The sequence below is a fragment of the Lissotriton helveticus genome, chromosome 2_2 (assembly GCF_964261635.1).
Source record: "Lissotriton helveticus chromosome 2_2, aLisHel1.1, whole genome shotgun sequence".
In the NCBI taxonomy this organism is placed as follows: Eukaryota; Metazoa; Chordata; class Amphibia; order Caudata; family Salamandridae; genus Lissotriton; species Lissotriton helveticus.
This window is the reverse complement of record NC_136060.1, coordinates 26,171,047-26,185,501: the sequence shown is the minus strand read 5'-3', so window position 1 is coordinate 26,185,501 and position 14,455 is coordinate 26,171,047.

The window sequence follows — 14,455 nt, the reverse complement described above, 5'->3', positions numbered from 1 at the left end:
CTTTGTTCTATTCTGAATAGGGCCTGATGTGTGATATGTGGGTGTGCTTCAAGCACCGTCCATTTCAGGCTATCTGCGCTGTGGTTCATGTCTTTGCAGCGGGTGTATAGTCTGGTGTGTGTCTTCAGGCATCTTATATTGTTCTTATGTCCGTGATACGCAGCTTCACCTGTCTCATAGTCATACCAACGTATCTTTTGTTACAAGGACATGGAAGAATATAGATACATTTAGACTTGTTGCAGTTCGTGTGTCATTTGGGACGCCATATAAAGGTCTCAGAGAGTCTGATCTCTTTGCTGGTGCTGGTCTTGTTGCACACAGAGCAACCCCCACAGGGGTAGTGGCCGGTTACAGGAGGCAAGTCCCAGAGGGTTCTTTGGGCACTTGGTTCGCTCTTTCTCGGTCTCGTGTGGACCAAGTCATCTTTCAGATTAGCTGTGCGCCTGAAACCAAACCTAGGTCGAGGGATAGCTAGATCACCTGAGTTAACTATGCCCCAGTGTTTATTAATTGTCTTCTTGATGAAGGCTGAGTTCCTCGTGAATGATGTAACACAGGTGAGTATCAGTAGGTTCCTTCGTATTGGTTTCTAATAACACCTCTCTAGGGTTATTCATGGCTCTCTTGTAAGAGTGGTGGATTTGCCTGGATGGGTAACCTCTGTCCTGTAGTTTATGTTGTAGTTATTGGGCCTCTGTTCTGTAATCTGACATGCTTGAACAGTTCCTCCGAATCCGGAGGAACTGTCCAAAAGGGAGGTTATCCCTGAGTGATTTGGGGTGGTGGCTTTCGTAGAGGAGGAGGCTGTTCCTGTCTGTTTCCTTTCTATGAAGGTTAGTGCTCAAACCCCTCTCAGTGAGCCAGATCCTCAGGTCAAGGAAAGGGATACTGGTGTCTGATATTGTATGGGTGAATTTTATGAAAGGGTTCTGTGTGTTCACCCAAGTACAGAAGGCCTCACAGGTGGTGGAGTCGCCATTCCATAGTATGAGAATGTCGTCAATGTATCTTCTCCATACAGTGAGTTTTTTTCTGAATGGATTGTTCGGACTCATAATGATGGTATCCTCAAAAGTAGCCATGTAAATACAGGCCACACTAGGGGCAAAAGTGCTCCCCATTGACGTACCCTGGGCTTGATAGAATCATTGAGTCTCATATTCGAAAAGGTTTTCAGTGAGTGCAATAGAGGCGCAATTCATAATGAAGGTGATGGGTGTGGGGGATGACCAATCCTCTTTGAGTAGACTGGACTCTACCACCTCCAAAGTTGCCTTTTGTGGAATATTGGTGTAAAGTGCCTCCAAGTCCTGGGTCACTAGGAGGTCCACCGCTTCGCTGCCCTCAATGTTGTCAATGAGCCGGAGGACATCACTAGTGTACTGTAAAAAAGAGGGTATCTTCTTTACCAAGGGCTCGAGAAATTTGTCACAAAATTTAGATAAAGGTTCTAGCAAGGACCCTATCCCTGACACGATCGATCTCCCCGGGACCGGTGTGGTGTTCTTATGGATTTTCAGGAAGGATATAGAAATAGGGTGTCTTGGGGTTGGTAGTGACAAGGAAGAGAGCCTCATTCTTCCTTATCCACCCATTAGTCTCCCCCTCCATAACCAGTGAGGTAATCTTGGCTGTGAGTCTCGGGGTAGGGTCAACTGTCAGGAGAGCGTAGTGTCTAGTGTTGGCTGTTGCCGCCTACACTCAATATCATAGTCCCTGGAGGACTGAATCACGATGGCGCCCCCCTTGTCAGCCTGTTTGATAATTATAGTCTGATCATTGGAGAGTGATCTGGTGGCCTCCCTTTCTCCATTGCTCAAGTTGTGGTAGAGGGGAGTATGTGGGGTGTTTTCAAGGCCCTTCAACACAGCCCCCTCAAAAGCCAGGATCTCAGCTGGGACCATGTTATTGGTGGGGGTGAACATGGAGGGATTGCGTGGTCCAGTGTTATCTTGTTTAGGTTGGGGCCTGTCCTGGAAGAATGCTCTGAGTCATACCTTTCTAAAGAATTGTTTGAGGTCACATATCTTGTTAAATTTGTCGGGAATAGGTGTGGGAACAAATCCCAAGCCCTTCTCCAACATTGTCATTTCGGTGGGGGTAAGGATTCTAGTGGAAAGATTAACCACTAGACTCTCCTTCCTCTGGTCGTGCTCCTCGTCTCCACTGATGGAGCCGGCTGATCCTGCCATTGCACACCCTTCTGTGCTCCTCTTCTTCGCCCTCTTCCCTTGCCCCAACCTCTGCCTAAAAAAGGGGGGTTATTCATAGGATAGTATTGTGGAGGGCCCTGAGGGTACATTGGGTTTTGCGAAGGTGGGGGGGCTGGACCATGATATATTGGACTGTTGTCAAAGACGGGGAAGGGGGTGAAAGCTGGTCTCCGTTGGTTGCGGTTACCCCAGCTGCCACCACTGGAGTCGCTATTTCTGACCCCCTTCTGCTACCCATGTCTGAGCTATCGTCAGAGCAGTAACTATTCTTGGATGTGGTATAATCGTCCTTGAGATAGGGGTATACTTTCTCTTGGTCGAATTTGGCCTTATCTTTCTGAAGTTTGGTGATTTTTTGTTTCAACAGGTATTCCCTTCTTTCAGAGATTTCATTGTTAATTTCGGCCAGTTTAGAGGAGAAGGCTTGGGGATAGACCCTTTAAGGGCAGTCTCAGCCCCCTGTATTTTCACAAGGAGTGCATCAGCCAATCTTTTGGCAGTCTTGACAATAAGGAATAGGAGGTCTTTCGTACACTTCCAGGATACCTGGCACCAATCCTGTTTGAACGGCCCATCCTCAAGGAAAATCCTTGGGAGGATGTTAACTATGAGCCCATGGGGTGCAATATTTGCTCTCAAGTATTTCGTCATTAGGGTCCCGTGGATGGTAATCCTAAGCCATTCATTTTTAAGTTGTGTTACTGCGACCCAGTCATCAGTCGTAGAGCATGAGGCTGCGGCCCCCCCAGAACCAAATAAGGATGGGGCTGATCTCAAGGCGTCAGCTATTGCTTCCTCATCGTAGCTGAGCCCCGGGATGTCTTCCATGTCTGGTAGGACACACTGCTATCCACACTCAGGGGAGTGTTGGTATAGCTAGTGTGAGGGTAATGGGCCAACCAGTAAGCAATGTACTGTTGGTAACCTATAGAAAGTCCCACGGGGGTTGCCCATGCAAGAACCTGGGGGGCCTCAGTGATGTCGCGCTGCCCATTACGCATGCGCGGCATCACCGAGGCCCTCCCAGCACGTGACTAGGGACTACCAGGAGGTACGGCTTATTACATAAAAGCAGACAGAAATGTTGAGGAAACCGCTCCGGCTTCTCTACGTCTCCGTAACGTGCGGGTAGGTCCGTTGGCGTCGTCCGTTCAACGGACAGGTAAGTGCAAAGCTGAGGGAAGCGATATTTGTGGGTATGGACTTAAGCATAGAGCCGTACCCGTTCGAAGCAGCCTGACCTTTGTTTGCACGGCTGAAGGGGTGTGTTGGTTGGACCTACGCGGCAAGCATCTTCCTACATGTGCGCGCCCCCGTCTTCAAACAGCAGCGGGTCACGATTAACTGTAGGTGATCACCGAGTTCTGTGTGGGAAGCAACTTGGGATGCCATAACGGGGGCTCACACTGGCTTGCCTCATGGGCCCAGGATTGCACCATACATGCTTGATTAGTGAGCCTCGGTAATGTGACCGTGGCTTAATTTTGGTGTGGGCGATGCTACTGACTGGAGCTATGTCTGAAAACATTGGCTACGTTAGAGAAACGGACATAACTACCCCCCACCAGATAACATCATTGGGAGGGTGTTTGGTTTGAAGCAGTGATCACTCTTGAGAAGGTATAGCCTTGAACCTATTCTTACCTTCTCAAGTTAAACCCGCTCTCCTACATCTACAACTATTAAACGGCCCTAGAGTTATTTTTCATGTCGCCAGTTATCTGGTGGGTGCCGTTAGGGTTAGGAACCAGAGAATAAGAAATTGTAACTGATCATATTTGTAAATAGATGTTCTTTTAATTGTGTAATGTAACATGGCAGCTAAAAAATTTATTGTAAAATGGTTTCTCGTTTTCTTTTTAAACATTATGAAATTTGTGGGATATTTTTAACTATATGAATTTGTAATTGTTTTTAAAGTGTATTTGATTGTATGCATCACCGTCTTTTTATGATATTGAATTATCGAAATAAAGTATTTTGACTGACTGACTGACTCTTCTTACCTCCCCCTCATAGGGTACCTACATTCGAGGTGCTCAGCACGGGAGAAGACCGTTGATGCCATCATTTTTCCTTAGTAGGGCGAGACTCGCAGACCTTTTCTCTCATCCACACTAAATAATTTATTGCGTAATTACTGTTACCAGACCCAGTCTATGTTGTTTTTAATGCACCTTTATTTGGTTAGGTTTGTCTACCCCAATGTGACCACAGACTTGCTCTAGCCAATTGAACCTTGATAATGTGAACCAGGTTGATGACAACATTCACAGTTGTTTTTATATCACCCCCACCCCCCGTTTTTGTTGTCCCTGTCTATGTCCCACTAAGAAGTGGCAGGAACCCTTGCCTGCCCCTCAGTATCCTGTGGTAGGTAGAATTCTTGCCAACCACATCGTGTAGATAGTTACTCTTTAAAGGTCCTGATGAATTGCACCGTATCCTTGTGAACACATAGCATGAAACATGTTGACCACTAAGTAGAGCGTACTCTCCTGGATCATCGCACCAGCGAGCATTCTCTCCTCACGTATTTTAATAAAGTAGATTACCACACCATTAAATTCACCCAGTGGATTATCTAACCTGTTTTAAGTCACTATCCCCCTACGTCTACACTCTCCCTAGGGCCCTCACACACACAGCACCAACGGCAGGAACAAAAGATCTCCGGTAAAGAGCCCCTCTATGGGTGCCCGTCAGGCATTGCACCGCCAGCCTGACGAGGAGCAAACCCATATGATGAAGCATGACACCTAGCTTGCTGGATGTGTGAGTGTTTTAGTTCCGAAAGGGAGGATTCCCCTCCCTTTCCTCCTTTGTTGGGGCCTTCATCCGTTACTTGGTTTGTTCACTTTGTCACCCTGGGGAACAGTGTACCCTTCATTGTTTACACTGTATCTGGGCTTGGGCGCTGGACCCCGTTAAATATAGCCCTCTTTGTTTGCTGCCGCTATCAAAAACGATGCCCATATATTTCTTTCTGGGAATTTGAGAGCTGGATGCCTTTTTCCCTTCATCTTTAAGGACCCACTATCATAATTGTTGTTTGTCAAGATCGATTGATTTCCAAGTAATTTGCTTTGCAATAAGACCGGAGCTTATCCAATAGACGTTGCAGGTCTTTAGGGTCTTACTCATCAGCATTAAATCATCTGCATACTGCATAATAGGCAGATGTAATTTGCCTATTTTGTGGACATCAACATTTATTGAATCAAAGACATTTGCCAAAACCAACATACATAAGCAGATTTAAAAGCTATGGGGCTAAAACATAGCCTTGTTTGAGCAGGTACATATTGGCATTTTCTTCATGATAGCCCCACAATTGCCGATCTTGATGCTGACCCATGTCTTTGAATATAGGAGCTGAATGGCTTTCAAAATGTGCGATGGAATTGAAAATTTGCTAAATCTGGAATCATAGCTGAGATCTGGAAAATTCGGTTTTTTGGTATAATAAAGAAGTTGTGGGCTTGTTGTATACTTTTGCAATAACCACTGTGTATCATGGTAGCCTCTCGTTGTGGCACCCTGCCTCAGTAATGCTTGGGTTACTTGCTGCTAATCTTTATTAATTTGAAACCGGGTTATTCCACATTAACAGTCCCAGGATCCCACCTTTCCCGTGAGTGGATTGCTTGGCTTAAACAAGAGGAGTGAGCGTAAGGGCGGATTTTCTTGAAATCAGAGCGCATACATATTTTTAGAAAGTCTATATTTAACTTTGAATATACGCAAAAACTTTTCTGAAACAGCACAGCATTGCAGCAATAAAGTATTCGAGTTAGCTTGTCTCGAGGAATTGGTTATTCCTCAGGTGAGAAGGACTATGATGAGGATGACGGAATGTGGTCTCTGGTGAGGAAGCTGGAGAGTAAACTGATGTCATTTTTGGTTCTTAGAAATGGCAAAGACACCATGCTAACAATATTTTCAACAATTGTTGCTGCTCATCGAGGTGATGCATACTCTTAACTTTGCTAAGTAAGAAAATATAAGCACTGGCACAAAGATTCACATCTATTATATATACATAGACTTTTTGTAAAAATATATACACCATAGGTCTCTGGGTATATTGCAAGGTCCAGTCTAAGCAGTGCTGTCTCAACCTTTACATTACTTCTTCAGACATTGTAGTGAGGCCCTCTTGGGCCCACTTTAGTTTTTGCATTTTAGTTTTACATTTTACGCGGTTTAGAAGACATTGTTTTAGTTATATAAGTTCTACATATTTCGCTTGCACAATAATATTCTAATAAGAGACTGTACATTCTGATAGTATTTAGAAAGCCTTTCCTGCTACATAATCTGTACACTTTGTTCAAGGCTAGGAAGACAGAGCAAGATATTCTAGTGAATGCATTGCCCGTTTGGAGACAGCTTCTAACATCTAGACACATCATTACATCTGAGCTGTACCTCTAACACAGTTGTTGTATTATATAAACAGTGCACTGTCCTTTTACAGGTCAGAGGGGCACTCCAGTCATAGCTGTCCTGGAACAAATCCTGTGTTCGACATGGAACTCGGTTGATGCTGATCTTCCATCCTGCAGATTCCCCGGTTCAGCTATCCAGTTATGGGGGCTCAGGCTAACCTCAGAGATTGGGCAGAGGGTACACCAGCTATGCTCTCAGAGTAGAGGTAGTGATAGGTGGGAATATATCAAAATTAGACTTCCATGGTTGAACTGTTTATCCTTTACACCATGTTCATAATGCTGGTTACTCTACTTTGTTTTATCTGCCTTCTAATCGCCGCTCATTCTCTCTATACAAGATTATGAATGTTTAAATAATTGTATAGAAACCTTATTCAGAGCCTTCTTGTGTTTACCAAGGGCATGCATAAGTACACAACGAAAGGGGTAAGATCCGTTTCCACAATTCCTTAGGGGATTTGAGTGTCATGTTCGAGGTTTCCAAAATCCCCTGCCATCCCAGAAAGGTTAGGGGTTCGGGTGAGGCACTGTGAGCTAGCTAGGAATTGGGGCAAAGGTCTCTGATGGTGTAGACAGGAGGCGGCTCCTCCATGTGGGGGGAGGAGCATCGCCCACTGCTTTCTCACAGTGCGAGCAGCAGTAACATGAAATGGCATACATACCATTTTATGTTACTGCTTCTCGCACTGCGAGAAAGCAGAAGGATTTGGTTGCTGGCCCTGACTGTTTGGTCAGCCCTCTGGGGACGACCAAACCAGTCATACGCACTCTGCTATTTTCGCCATGTAGCACAAGTTACTACTTGTGTAACAATATATCTGTAAGAGACATTAGTTAGTGCTAGATTCCTTACCTTAGAATATCCCCAGGCGTCAGACTAGATCCGGAAACTTTTGCGTAGCAATACCCCTGCGCGTCGGTAGGTGTCGTACGCGGCTCTGAGTCGGTCGTCGGCGTCGTTAGCACCGGAATGACGTCGCCGGAGTACTTAGACGCCGCCCTCTCGCGCTGACGTCAGTTCTTCTTTTTTCCGCGCCAGCTAGCGCAGATCCGGAGAAGCTCTACCCCTTAGTCACTTTTTGACTAAACTTTTTTGATCTTTTTATCTGTTTATCTCGAGTCGCTCGACTCCTACGGTAGGGATGCCCGGGTTCAAACCATGCTCCAAGTGCAGCCGACTGATGTCGGTTACCGACCCCCATCGCTGGTGTCTTCAGTGTCTAGGCCTCGACCACGATGACGGAACCTGCTCCGACTGTCGGGCACTGACGTCTAAGGCGAGGCAGGAGTGGTCCCGCAAGCGGCTTGTGCTCCAGCAGTTGGCCCCGCGCCGTTCAAGGTCCCGGTCCCACAGGAGGTCGAGGGACCGGCCGCGGGGTCGGAGCCCTCGTAGCTCTGAGAGTCGGCATCGGTCTTCAGGATCCAGGTCCTCAGGTAAGAGGCATGAGAGGTCGGAAAGGCGTCATCGTTCTCCCGACGCTCGCGCGATGCAGCCGGGGGTTCAGGTGACACCACCCACGTGGCTCCGACGCAACCTGCCCCATACCTTCCGGTCCCTGGGCACGGTGTGACGCCAGAGGAGATCGAGCGGTACCTCATGGCCATGAGGTCTCTCCCTCCTCCGCCGGGCTCCGTGGCGCCTTCGGTCCCAGCGGTCCCGGCTGGAGGGCCTAGCGGGCCGGGTGCTTCGGCCTACGGGCGACGCCGTCCCCAATCCTGCCCTTGATTTGGTTCCGGCGCCGCTCTCGACGTCGTATGGAGTCTTTTACTTCCGCGAACCGGCCCCATCCGTTGAACCTGAATTTCAGGTGATGGGTGACGAGGGAGATTGGGAGGGGTCTGTGGACCCTCTGGCACAGGAGTGCCAGTCTCAACAGGACTGGACATATGAGCTTGGGGATGCCAGTGGACTGGACACTTCGCCAGACACTGGTTTTGTCTCCCCTCCAACCGTGGCTACGGAGGAGGGGGCTGCCTACAGTGCAGTGTTGACACGGGCAGCCAAGGCATGGGCCTAGAGCTCCCCATTGCGGCGTGAGGACTAACCTCCTCACTGAGGTCCTTAAACCGCAGGCAAGCTCGGCTGAGCCTCTGCTGCCGTTTAATGAGGCCTTGTGTGACGTTCTTTTGGGCACTTGGTCCAAGCCCGCTACAGGTCAGCCTGTGGATAGGAACGTGGCCAGAAGCTACTGCCCGGCCCTGGGCGACCCTTGCTTCTTGTCCACCCACCCCACCCCCGAGAGCCTGGTCATCCAAGCCTCTACTTCCCAGACCGCATTCCCAACGGCTCCGCCCGATCGGGAATCCAAGAGGTACGAGCAATTCGGTAAGAAGGTGTTCTCGTCCCTGAGTTTGGGACTGCGGTCAGTCAATACCGCACTCTGTGGGACACGGTCGCGGACGTGCTGCCACAATGTCTGGAGGAGGCCCGGACTAAACTCGCCCAAGCCCTTGCGGAGGGTCGAGATGCAGCGCACTATTCCATCCAGTGTGGGCTGGATACCACGGACTCACTGGGCAGAGCGATGGCAACGACGGTGGCGGTTTGACGCCACGCCTGGTTGAGGACCGCCAACTTTTCATCTGATGTCCAAGCCACCCTTCTGGACATGCCGTTTGATGGCCATCGCCACTTTGGCGACAAGGCAGACCATGCGCTTGATCGTTTTAAGGACTCCAGGGCTACCGCCAAGTCCTTGGGCCTCTCGGCCCCACGCCAGCAAACGGGTGCCTTTCGCTCCTTTCGTGGCCAAGGAAGGGGTGCTCCCACATGTGCTGCCAGCCACGCACCACAGGCTACTACACAGCACGGTGGCGGCCGTGGAAACCGCCGTGGTGGTGGTCGGGGACAACGGCAAGGCCAGTCCACACCTTCCCCTGCAGCACCCGCCTCAAAACCCTCCTTGTCCGTCCTTTCAGGCCCATGTGACGCCAGTGGGGGGCAGGGTTCGCCATCACCTCTTCGACTGGCGCAGTGTCACGTCGGACATGTGGGTGCTGCAAATCGTCCAAAGGGGGTACTCCCTCCCCTTCGAGGCGACCCCTCCAGCCATGCCACCGCAATACCACCGCGTGTCGGGGGATCACTTGCAACTTCTGCAAGATTAAGTTATGGCCCTCTTGGCCAAGGGGACCATCAACCGCGTTCCTGGGCCAGAAGTAGGATGTGGTTGTTACTCCCACTACTTTCTGGTACCCAAAAAGGGCAAAGGGGGCCTACTCCCTATCTTGGACCTACGGAACATCAACGGCTTCCTCCGGAAGGAGAAGTTAAAGATGCTGACTTTGGCTCAGGTCATAGCTGCCCTAGACCCAGGAGACTGGATGGTAGCATTGGACTTGCAGGACGCCTATTTCCACATCCCCGTCCTGCCGGCCCACCGGCGTTACCTGCGGTTCACGGTAGGCCATGAGCACTTTCAGTTCACCGTGCTCCCCTTCGGCCTTACAAGTGCCCCACGGGTGTTCACGAAAGTGATGGCGGTGGTCGCAGCTCATCTGCGCAGGTTAGGGGTTTCAGTCTTCCCCTACCTCGACGACTGGTTGTTGAAGGCGGGCTCGCCCCAGTTAGCCACTTCCAGACTATGGCTGACCTTCTGCACCTGCTGGGGTTCTCCATCAATGTGCCGAAGTCACACCTGTGTTCCTCTCAGAAGCTCTTCTTCATCGGAGCGGTTCTAGACTCGGCGCAGTTTCGGGTTTATCCTCCCGAACAGCGGGTTCGGGATATTCAGGCTCTGATTCCGATCTTTCAGCTTTTATCCCGAGTCTCGGTCTGGTTGACACTGCGGCTTCTGGGGCTGATGGCCTCCTGCATCCGTCTGGTGCATCACGCCCGGTGGCGGATGAGGGCTCTGCAGTGGGACCTGAAGTTTCAGTGGGCCCAGCATCAGGGCAACTTGTCCGACCATGTCTTGATCTCGGAGGGCACTGCAAGACAGTTGCAGTGGTGGCTCACGGACCGCGATGGGGCCAGCGGCAGATCCCTCTCCCTACCCCAACCGGAGCAAGTGGCTGGAACATCAGGGCGTGACCCTGGTGGTTCAACACCGGGCAGGTTCTCTGAACGCCAGGGCGGACGAACTCAGCCGTCGGTGCATGATGGATCACGAATGGCGTCTGAACTCGGACGTGGCGCAAGGCCTCTTTCAGCAGTGGGGAGAGCCTTGGTTAGATCTATTCGCCACAGAAGAGAACGCACAATGTCATCAGTTCTGCGCGTTGGAATTTCCAAGGCGGCACTCGCTCGGAGACGCTTTTCGTCACGAGTGGAGTTGCGGTCTATTGTACGCCTTTCCGCCTATACCACTTCTGCCCAGAGTGCTGAAGATCAGGCGCGACCGGGCTCAGGTTATCCTTGTGGCTCCGGACTGGGCACGAAGATTTTAGTATCCAGAGCTACTCAGCATGTCTGTCGATCCCACGATTCGTCTGCCTCTTCAGGAGGACCTTCTGTCGCAGCAGCAGGGGACAGATGTATGACATTACAACGCATGCTTTTACCACGCATGCCTTTACAATGCGGTTTTTACAACGCAAACCTTTACAACGCATATCGCTTTGGGGTGCTGGATAGTGAATAGTTTAATTTACTATTCCAACTCCAGTCCCCGTGGACACTAGGGAAGGTGTTGGATAGTAAATTAAACTTATTCCCTATCCTAGAGCGCCCCCCAGCGCAATGCGTTGTAATGGTTTGCGTTGTAAAAGTTGCGTCGTAAAGGCACTGCGTGGTAAAAGTTGTGTTGTAAAGGATTTTTCCCGCAGGGGACGGTCCTCCACCCGAACATGTCCAGTCTCCACCCCCAAGCTTGGAGATTGAGCGGCGACAGTTGAGGCCATTTGACTTGCCTCCTGAAGTCTGTAATGTCATTCTGGCAGCCAGGCGTCCCTCCACAAAGTCGGTATACGCCTCCAGGTGGAACAGATTTGTGGCATGGTGCACAGCAAAGGCTGTGGATCCACTCTCTGCCCCCCTTTCTGAGGTTCTCCTCTTCCTTCTTTCTCTGGCCCAGCAGGGCTCTGCTCGGGGCACTATCAAGGGCTACTTTTCTGCCCTTTCCGCCTTCTTAAGGCTACCTGATCAGCCATCTTTGTTCAAGTCCCCTATTGTAAATAGGTTTTTGAAGGGCATCACACACATGTTCCCTCCTGTTCCTTTCGTGATGCCTCAGTGGGACTTGAACCTTGTACTTACTTATCTGATGTGCACTCCCTTTGAACCACTTCATAACTGTCCTCTCCGCCTTCTTACTCTGAAGACTGCTTTCCTGGTTGCCATCACCTCTGCCAGGAGAGTGAGTGAGCTCCAGGCTCTTTATTCCAAACCTCCTTTCCTTTCTGTCCATCCGGACAAGGTTGTATTGCGGACAAGGCCCTCTTTCCTGCCCAAGGTAGTCACCGCCTTCCACATCGGGCAGTCCATCACCTTGCCCACCTTCTTTCCGCCTCCGCATCCCTCGAAAGAGGAAGAGAGGCTCCACCGTCTGGACCCAAAGCATGCGCTCTCTTACTATCTGGATTGCACACACCAGTTCCGGGTGGATGACCAACTCTTGTTGGTTACGTGGGCGCTAAGAAAGGACAGGCGGTGCACAAGCGGACCATTTCTCGGTGGATCGTATTGAGCTTCCAGGCGTGTTACTCCTTGGCTAAAAAAGAACCTCCTGCAGCCTACATGAAGAAAATGGCCTCCCCATAGGCGCCTGGCTGGGCGCCGCTCCCACCAATCACAATGCTGCCATTGCAGTGTTGTGATGGCTTAGGGGAGGGGAGGGAGGCTGCCTGCTCCCTGCGAGGAGAAGAGAAGAGAAACAGAGATGACGGGGGACTGGATCGAGCCGGCTAACCTAAGTTTGTTTAAATAATAATTAAAATTAAACCTCCCCGTGCGAACCCCTACACGCATGACCCCCCCTACCTCCTCATCCGTGAGTCATGCTGGCCGCGACTGAGTGTAGATGGACTCAGTACCTACATTCTAAAGTACTGTCATCCTAATATGAAGTCCTACCTTTCTTAGTGGGAACCATATAACAACATAAGTATTCTAGTGAGGTGGCCAATTAGAACAACTGTGTAGGTTTCCAAAGACAATATCAAGCCTACGACACGCCACACAAAGTCAACAGTTATTGCTGAAGGCATGGCATTGTTTTCCCTTAGATCATTACACTTCTTATACCATTTTAGTGTCAACCAATGTACATGCTGTGTCATAATTATGCTGCCATGTTTAGAGCACCTCACTTTCCCAAGTGTAAGGTGTATATCTAGCATGGATGAGATGTACATGAGGTTTTGAGGTACCAAAGGCGGGCGGTGCAGAATGTTCAGTGTTTGTGTAACCCCAAGTATTCGTACAGAGACTGTCTCCGATGTCCCTCTGACTGTCCCTGTGCTCTGCACCATTCTCACCTTTCCGACTCAGGCCTTTTTATCCAGGTTGTTGTACATTTGGTTCAGATGCAACAGACAGATTGTTAGTGCTCACCTCACCAGCTGAGACCAGGTGAGCACCTCTTTCCAAAGACCTTATCTAAAAGCAAGGCTCAGCAACACCTGAACAGTGGATATATGCTGAATTCACCCAACCCCTGAGGTTCGGACTGGAAGAGGAGACCAAGACTCAGCAACAAGTCCCTGATTGGCTGAAGAATAGTTTGAATTGAATCCACAAGCACTGTGATACTACTGGTGATCTAACATAACCTTTGAATCTGGACTTTGAGAACACTGTAGGAATTGGTTTCTAAGAAATGTAATTTCAGTTTAAGCAAGATGCATTTGAACCTGCCATTGTCCCTCAAATATTCTAGTGCTGCATCAATCTTGAGTGGCTGGCTCACCTGCTGGCTGGCACTCAACATTAAAATTGTCCTAGTGATCCACAAAATGTGTTTCCCTTACTTCCAGGCTAGCTTTGAGAGCAGCCACAGAAGGCGTGCATCAGTACCATGAAGATTGGCTGTTTGTGCATCAGGAGTCAGGATAAGACTCAAAGGCCTTCGGAGATATCCCTGTGAATTACTGACATTGAAAAAGAGGTAGGTACCCTGCCTTGTATACTGCCATAAAGTTCCAAGAATCTAGGGTCAGTTGCTTGTGCAGATGGCTGGGCTATGTATGAAGTGGTGCTGAGGCCTGAGATCAGTGCCACAAACCAACAACACTGAAAGTAATCAGTGCTGACAGCAGATGCACCCACCTACACCCACTGAAAGGAGTAAGAGGCAAGTGCTCAAGATGCCACGGAAGACCAGGGCCGTGCGAAAGCCATACCAGAATGAGCACCAATCAGTCAAACACAATCTCGCTGTACACCATCTGCCATCACCAATGCTTATTTTTGTTTGCAGACACAAAGACGATTTTAATTCTCTCTAACCCAATGGCTTAGATGGGGCCTAGAGGAGAAGGAGCTTAGAGAGATACGTGAATACTTTGTAATTTGAAAAGCAATTCATAGCTTTTTTAGCCATATTCCCTTTATTGAATCTCATGAGTTCCAACTTTCTAAACCCACCACATCTCGGACGCTGCTAATGAGCATCGACATTGCACCTGTGGTTTGGTTCTGTGTGTGCCGTAAGTGGAAAATGTGTGCGTGCGGATATGTGAACACCCAAATGTGGTTAACTCCCACAAATTGCAGTTGAGTATTTTGCGCTAGAGAAAAATGTGTAGAGTACCATAGTTTGAGGAATAGTTAGTTTTGCCCTGGATTTGTTGTTTTGTCCTACAGGCAGCTGGGCTGTACTTCTTGAATCTGTACACCATCTGAGG